General features: G+C 38.0%; 1 pseudogene; it reads left to right on the top strand.

The window, feature by feature from the left end:
• Positions 1 to 3,584: 3,584 nt before the first annotated feature.
• LOC103541265 (olfactory receptor 4B1-like) lies at positions 3,585 to 4,892 on the top strand (annotated as a pseudogene).
• Positions 4,893 to 7,774: the final 2,882 nt, after the last annotated feature.

The following is a 7,774-nucleotide window of genomic DNA, read 5'->3' as shown; positions in this document are numbered from 1 at the left end:
GAGGAATTATTAGGGGATATTTGGGGAGGAGGGTACCAATATGATCTCTTTCAACGTGGACACTTTGAAAATTGCATCCGTGAATTTTTCTATTCTTCTGGTTGATTCTTGATATCTTTTACCATGGACCATCTGATCATGAGTACCAGAAAATTCCCTGAAGTAATTTCGGTTCTTGTCATATGCGAGCACAAACAATAGTCTTTATATCTCCATGGGACTTGTCACAATGCCCAGCATCCATAAATTAAAACAAAACAAAACAAAACAAAAAGGTTTAGATTCTAGCTATCAATAGGGAAAAAGATCAAGTCAAACATTTTAACAAAAAGGAAATCATTTTTAGGCGTCGCGCATATAAAGCAGAGGAATATGCACCTGGATGTTAGGTCAGGGCCGGTCTTCCTCAGCAAAAAGTGGCGGATTGGTGGCAGATGTTACCTCAGCGCTAATCTTCCTCAAATATATAAATAAAAAATGCACAGGATCTGTTTACATATTTTTCCAGAGAAGACATACAGATGACCAACAGGTACATGAAAAGGGACTCAACATCACTAATCATCAGGGAAATGCAAATCAAAACCACAGTGAGATATCACCTCACATCTGTTAGACTGGCTTTTATTAAAAAGACAAGAAATAACATGTGTTGGCAAGGATTTAGGAAAAAAAGGAGCCCTCATCTACTGTTGGTGGTAATGTAAATTGGTGCAGCCACCATAGAAAACAGCATGGGAGTTCCTCAAAAAATTAGAAATAAACATACCATATGATCCAGCAATTCCACTTCTGAGTATTTTTCCAAAGGAAATGAAAACAATAATTCGAAAAGATACCTGCACTCCCAAGTTCATTGCAGCATTATTCACAGTAGCCAAGACATGGAAGGAATCTAAGTGTTTGTCAATGGATGAATAGATAAAGAAAACATGGTATATATACACAATGGCATATTATTCAGCCATGAAAATGAAGGAAATCTTGCCTTTTGTGACAACATGGATGGACCTAGAGGGCATTATGCTAAGGGAAATAAATCAGATAGAGAAAGAAGACAAATGCTGTGTTATCTCACTTATACGTGAAACCTAAAAAACAAACAAATAAATGAGCTCATAGAAACAGAGAACAGAGTGCTGGTTGGCAGAGGCAGAGGGTAGGGGGTAGGTAAAATGGATGAAGTGTGTAAAAAGGTACGAACTTACATGTATAAAATAAGTAAGTGATGGGATGTAATGTACAGAATGGTGACTGTAGTTAATAATACTGTATTATATATCTGAAAGTTGCTAACAGAGTAAATCTTAAAATTTCTCATCACAAAAAAAAGTTGTAACTGTGTGGTAATGGATGTTAACAACACTTATTGTGGCATTTCACAATATATACAAATTTTGAATCATTATGTTGTACACCTGAACTAATATGCTATATGCCGACTATATCTCAATAAAAAATTTCAGCTAACTTAAAAAAGTTCTTTTCATAAGGGTAATTTATAATGGCTTGGTAATATCACGGAGTCCAACTGTAGCATAATTTACTTATTCATTCACCCATCAGGGCTTTCAGTTTCATTTAACAACTTATTCAACAAGACTTGATGAGCATGTACTATGGGAGAGGCATTGTTCTAAGTGCTAGTGCTACTTAAGTCAAAGGTTACTGCCTACATGGAACTTATATTCTAGGCAAATATTCTTGTTCTGAAGCTGCTGTGGTTAGAATCAGTGTTGCCAGTAGAACATTCTGTGCTGGAAATGTTCTATATCTGTGCTAATATATGGCAGAACCTTGCCATGTGGAGCACTTGAAATGTGCCTCATTTGCCTGAAGAATTAAATTAATTTTATTTAATGTTAATTAACTTAAATTTAAATAACCACATATGTCTGGTGGCTATCAAATTGGGTAGCAAAGGTCTACCTCACTTCAGTGTTTACCTGTGCTGTAAACTTATAGTTATTACTCCAGATGAGGGACAAGATTGCTCCGGTGACCAAAGCCTGATGGGTCCCTGGCTGATTACATTTAATCTCATCTCTTACTAACCAGTTTTTCTAATGCATCTTCACATAGCCATCTGCTCATCACCCCCTCCCCCGACAAAGGTGCCCCACAGACAAGGGGCACCAGCAACAATCATGTGCTGTGTCTAGTCAGCCCTTCCCATTTGTTGCTCAACCCAGGGTCCAGGAATGAACTGTGAAAAAATTTTTTGACATTGTAAAGGGAATATTTTTCAGTTGAGTTTTCTAAACGGAAATTGTATCTTGATATTTCTTATTGTTTCTAGTGGTTTTCAGTTTCATTTATTCATTTTTTCCTAGATTTATATGTTAGGGGTTTTGTTTGCAAGAAACAGAAACCCATCACAGTTTCTTAAGCAAAGAAGATAATTTATTTGAGGAATAAAGGGCTTTCTCTGGCACCCAAGTACACAAGGAATCGCATCAGGGATTGAAGAGTCAAGGATCAAGGATACTCTCTGCAACTCTGAAATGCCATGGTCTCTTTCTCTACTATTTTTCTCACTGTAAAATATCAGTTTATCAGGTTTTTTTAGTTTCAGTGATTTTATTTAATCTTAATTTTTTTCTTTAATAAAAATTGTGTATATTTAATATTTACAACTTGATGTTTCACTATACATATTTAATGAAATGATTACTAAACTAATTAGCATATGCATCTCCTCATATAATTATCTTTCTCTTTTTTTCTTTTTTTTTGGTGGGAACAGCTGTGATCTGCTCTCTTAGGAAACTGCAAAATTCTTCATGCATCCTACCTGAGATATTCTGGCACATGCTGCTTTGTTTCCATCCGTCCAAATTACTTTCATTTTCTCTGTTGATTCTGGTCCTTGCTGCTCAGGTGCATTTTTGCTTTTTCAAAATTATGTTTGTTGAAAATTTCAGCACAAAATCAGAGATAAATAGAAAATAAATGAGAGTATAATTTACAGCAGAGAATCAAAATGTTCATACTATTTCTTTCCTATTTCTCAAGGATCATATGTGGTGAAAATAATTCATAATTGGCATCTTAATCCTGAGAATATTATTTTGAGTCACATGACATTCTTACCTTGAGTGATCAATATTTCTTCTGCATAGTCAAGGAGGTATATAGATGTATAAGATGTCCTCAGTAAGTGTCTGTTTTCAGGAGAATAACTTATAGAGAAAGCTTCACTCTTGTCATCTTCTTTTCTGCTGACTACTAACCTGGAACCAGAATGACAGGTTAACCAGCCACAACAATGCTCTAGAGGACAAGTTCTGTGATTTCAAGATCTCTCAGCAGTCTATGCAGCAGGCTAAGAGGTGTAAATGTAATAGTACAATGTTGGAAACAAACTAGTAAGTTGAATTTTATCCAGAGTGTTTGAGAATTTTCATACAAACATGGTTATTGAATCTGCAAGACAGGTGAAGGAATCTTAGCAGAGTAAATTGAAGACTAATATAACTGAGTGAGGAAACAGTACAGAGGACATTTTGGAAATGGAAGAATTATCAATGGAAAGATGATTCCCTGAGGCAAAGATGAAATAAAGAAGGAATTTACTAGCAGACATGTGTCATGGTGATTCCCCAATGGCAGAGAGCATTGAAAATGCAGTGAGATCATAAAAACATGGGCTATGAGCTTGAATGGACCGCAAATTCAGAATATCTGGTGATGAGTTAGAAAGAACCCTGCAGTCAACTCAGAAAGCCTGGTTCTGAGTCCCTGAATCTACTTCTTTCTGTGGGACCCTGAGCAAAAACCATTTCTCTGAACCTTTTTTCTTATATGTAAACTCTTGTTAGATTGATAATATTTAATGCTGAGTGAGAACATATTGGCTAAATTAATGAGTTCATGATAAGTTTGTATTGTAAAGCAGTTTATACCATGTAAGTTGCTATAAATGAAGTGACTGGTTACAGTCAGTGTTGGTTTTATTGCAAATGTCTCAGCAGCTCAAGTCCAGTCCATCTGAATGGATTAACTGCAAGTACAAATAATGTGCCTGAGTTAATTACCACTTGTCTTACCCATGATCTAGAGGTCAGAGAGTGTGCTTTGTGGTGTTTCTTCCTGTGTGCTTGGCCACAGTGGTGGGCAATTGTCTCATTGTTGTGACAGTCAGCATCAGTAAGTTAGAAAGTCACTAAGAGTCTGCATTCCCCCGTGTAGTTCTTCCTTATCTACCTGTCCCTGGTGGAGATCAGTTACTCCTCTACTGTCATCCCTAAATTAATCACAGACTTACTTGCCAAAATCAAAACGATCTCCCTGGAGTGCGATGTCTCTCAGATATTCTTCTTCCACTTCTTTGGAGTTACTGAGAACTTCCTGCTCAAATTAATGACCTATGACTGCTGTGTGGCCATCTGCAACCCCCTTTGCTACACAACTATTATAAGCTGGCCTGTGTCTTACCTTCCGGTGGCTGCTTCCTGTCTAGATAGTGTAATTCACTCCATGATTCAGATCCGTGCCACTGCCTAATCGCCCTTCCATGGTCACAGTGTGATTGACCGTTACTTCTGTGACCTCCATCCCTTATTAAAGATTGTTGCAATGATACCTCTGTAGAAGGGGTTATTGTATTGGCTAACAGTGGATTATATATCGTTTCCCTCCTTATCTTGGTGTCCTCTTATATTGTCATCCTGGTCAACTTAACGAGCCGTTCTACAGAGGGGAGGCTCAAAGCCCTCAGCACCTCTACGTCTCACATCATGGTGGTCATCTTGTTCTTTGGACCTGCCATCTTCTTCTACATGCAACCCTCCTCCAACTGGAACCCTATCACCTGTACACTCAGAAATGCAGGGGTGAAAATTGCCATGAAGAGGTTGTGGGTCAAAGAAATAGATTCAGAAGTGGAATGAAAATGAGAACATGTAAAACATTAGCATGTATATGGTGACTAAATACGTATTCTGATTTTAGTCAGCTATAAGGAAGGAGCAAATGTTAACCTATTCATACTTTTTGTTGTATTTTAGATGAGCTCCTTATATCACATAATATAAATCAGAACTTTTATAGCTGTCTCTCTTTGGAGAATGTTAACGATTCAGCTGTGTGCCTTCTCTTCTTCAGTGGTTTATAGTGCAAAGTTCATAGCCTTCAGGGAGAGCTTACTTGGACTGGAATCTCACCCATTATCTTCGACCTGTGGAACCCTGGGTTCATTCACTTTATCCCTTGGTGTTATCATGTTAGTATATGGAATTATTATGGTATTTGGAGACAGAAGTTTATGTTTTTCTTTTTCCCTCTCTATCAGTGTGGCCTTGTGGGAATCCCAGGAAGGCTTTTCTACTTCATTTGTTGCCCCCACCCCATTAATATGGTTATAATATCTGAAATTTGTGGTAGGAGCTTTATTTCACAGGAGTAGGGCATCATTCACATGGAAATATCTCTGGGAGATGAAATACAATAAAACTATTGTTAACCATTAATATCTTAATCTGAATAATTTTACAAGACCCTTCCGTTTCTAGACAGTTGTTGTCTGGGCACTGAAGTATGGCTTAAGCCAAATCCAGCTCAATGCCTTTTTTGGTATGGCCTGACAGTTAAGAATGTTTTTTACATTTTCAAATGGTTGAAAAAAATCAAAGTAGAGTAGCATTTTGTGATACATGAAAGTTATATGAGGTTCAAATTTTAGTATCCATAGATAAGGTTTTATTGGACTACAGTCATTCCCATTATTTTACATTTTATCTCTGGCAGCTTTTGTGCTACAGTGACATAGCTGAGTAGTTGTGCGAGAGACTGCATGGTCTGCAAAACCTAAAATATTTACTCCGTAATCCTTTACACAAAAAGTTTACCAACACCTGGCTTCAGTTGTAATAACATTTATAAGTTGCTCAATAAGAAGTTGGTGGTGAGTGGTTCCAGGGTTGTTTGGTTAATTCTGTGATGCCAGAGCACCTGCTTGGTGCCTCTTCAATTCTCTTGGATGTCTCCTCATGGCTGCAAGACGGCTACAGCACCCCCATGTATTATATGCTCACATGAGAGGAGGGAGGGGCTCTCATTTTATTTGGGGAAATATTTCCAAGAAACTACTCAGAACTGCTCTTATTTTCTTCTAAGTGACCAAAATTAGCATATTTGTTTATGCCTGGATGTAAAGGAGGCTGGGATGGCGAGTAGGGGCAAAGAAGGTTGGGATTATATTATTGGCTCAGACTGGCACTGTGTTTCCCATGGGCTGGACACATTGGTGCTTGACAGGATGAGGGTTCTGTATTTAATGAAGGAATGTCTGCCACAGGGAGTTTTGGTAAAGGCGTTACCTACGTGGGTAGTGTATTTGGGCACAGGGAAGTTAAGAGACTTGACTCTGGTGCCAGGCTGACTGAATGAAATCGAACTCAAGCACATGGTGACTGCACAACCTCAGGAAAGTGACTTAAACATGGTAACTCAATTTCCTTGGCATGGAACTTTGGGCCAAGTACAAGAACAATATTCCTTATTGTCACAGTTTTCCTGAGAGTTCCCCTGCTTCAATTTCCCTCAGCAGTATATAGGACAGGGCCCTAGAATGTGACTGCTCAGGAGTTGTGAGAAGGAACCAAATCATCCTTGGATTCCTTGAAGGCAGGAAATGGGTCTATCTCTGCACTCAGATTTCTAAGCCAATTCATTGCAAATAAATTCCCCAAGCAGCAATTTGCTAATGCTGAAGTTTAGATTCATCAAAAACATATCTATTAACTGTTTATGAAATTATAGCACTTATGTAATGCCCAGGCCTGCAATGAGCAATGTTTTAGGGGGAATTTTTGCTTGTTTTCATTTTAGTTTTCTTGGAAATAATGAATAGCAAGGATTTTATGTATGTTGGTTTCTCTCTTCCATTTAGTTTTCGATATAGTTAACTGACTTTAATACTCTTCTTTTTTGGATTTTCTTTGTAAAGGAAATGATGTAGGTGCTGGTAGCAGATGAGGTTGTGCTTGGGCATGTTGTCCCCTGTATTCACCAAGTCTTCATGTTTCAGATTGAATTAGCAATCCCAGTTGTTTACTCCTTCTTGTGTCTGTGCCCTTTTCCATGTAGCTTTCTAGTTACTCCCACAAAACATGGAATATACTTTTCCATTTCTTAATTTTGGCTTCAGCCATGTGACTTGCTTCAGCTAGTGGAATGTACGTAGAAATGACAATGTGCCTGTTAGAGCCTAGATCTTAAGAGACCTCATCTATTTCTGCTTGCCTCTTATATCTCTGTCATCATCATGAGATTCTGGGGAGCAGCTGCACCACAGCCTGGGCTGCAGAATGACATACATGGAGCATAACTTCTCCACCTGACCAACTAAACTACAGCCTGAGGCAGAGCTGCTCCAGCCAAACTACTGACCCAGGAACATGTGAATAAATGCTTGTTGTGGCATACTACTGAGGATTTGTGGTTATTTGTTGTGCAGCACAATTTCACTAGAGTTGAATTGACAAACATTTGTCAAAGAAGAGCAGAAATGTCAACAGATTGGGTAAAAATGGTTAATATTTATTCGTCTTGGTATGCTTACCTCACATTGTTTATAATGATTTTCTGAGCATGGGCATTGACGTGTCCTTCCTGCTGCCTCAAGCTTTTGCCCTTGATTTGAACTAACTAGGAACAGTGTGTCCAAATTTCTGCCAAGTTGGCATAGCTCAACTGCTCTTTTATTCTTTACAAATTTGTTTATCTATATTCATTGAATGTTGATTTTCTCCGTGTTTTACAATTGGAATAT

This window comes from Equus przewalskii, chromosome 11 (assembly GCF_037783145.1).
Source record: "Equus przewalskii isolate Varuska chromosome 11, EquPr2, whole genome shotgun sequence".
In the NCBI taxonomy this organism is placed as follows: Eukaryota; Metazoa; Chordata; class Mammalia; order Perissodactyla; family Equidae; genus Equus; species Equus przewalskii.
This window is presented reverse-complemented; position numbering and strand designations above follow the sequence as displayed.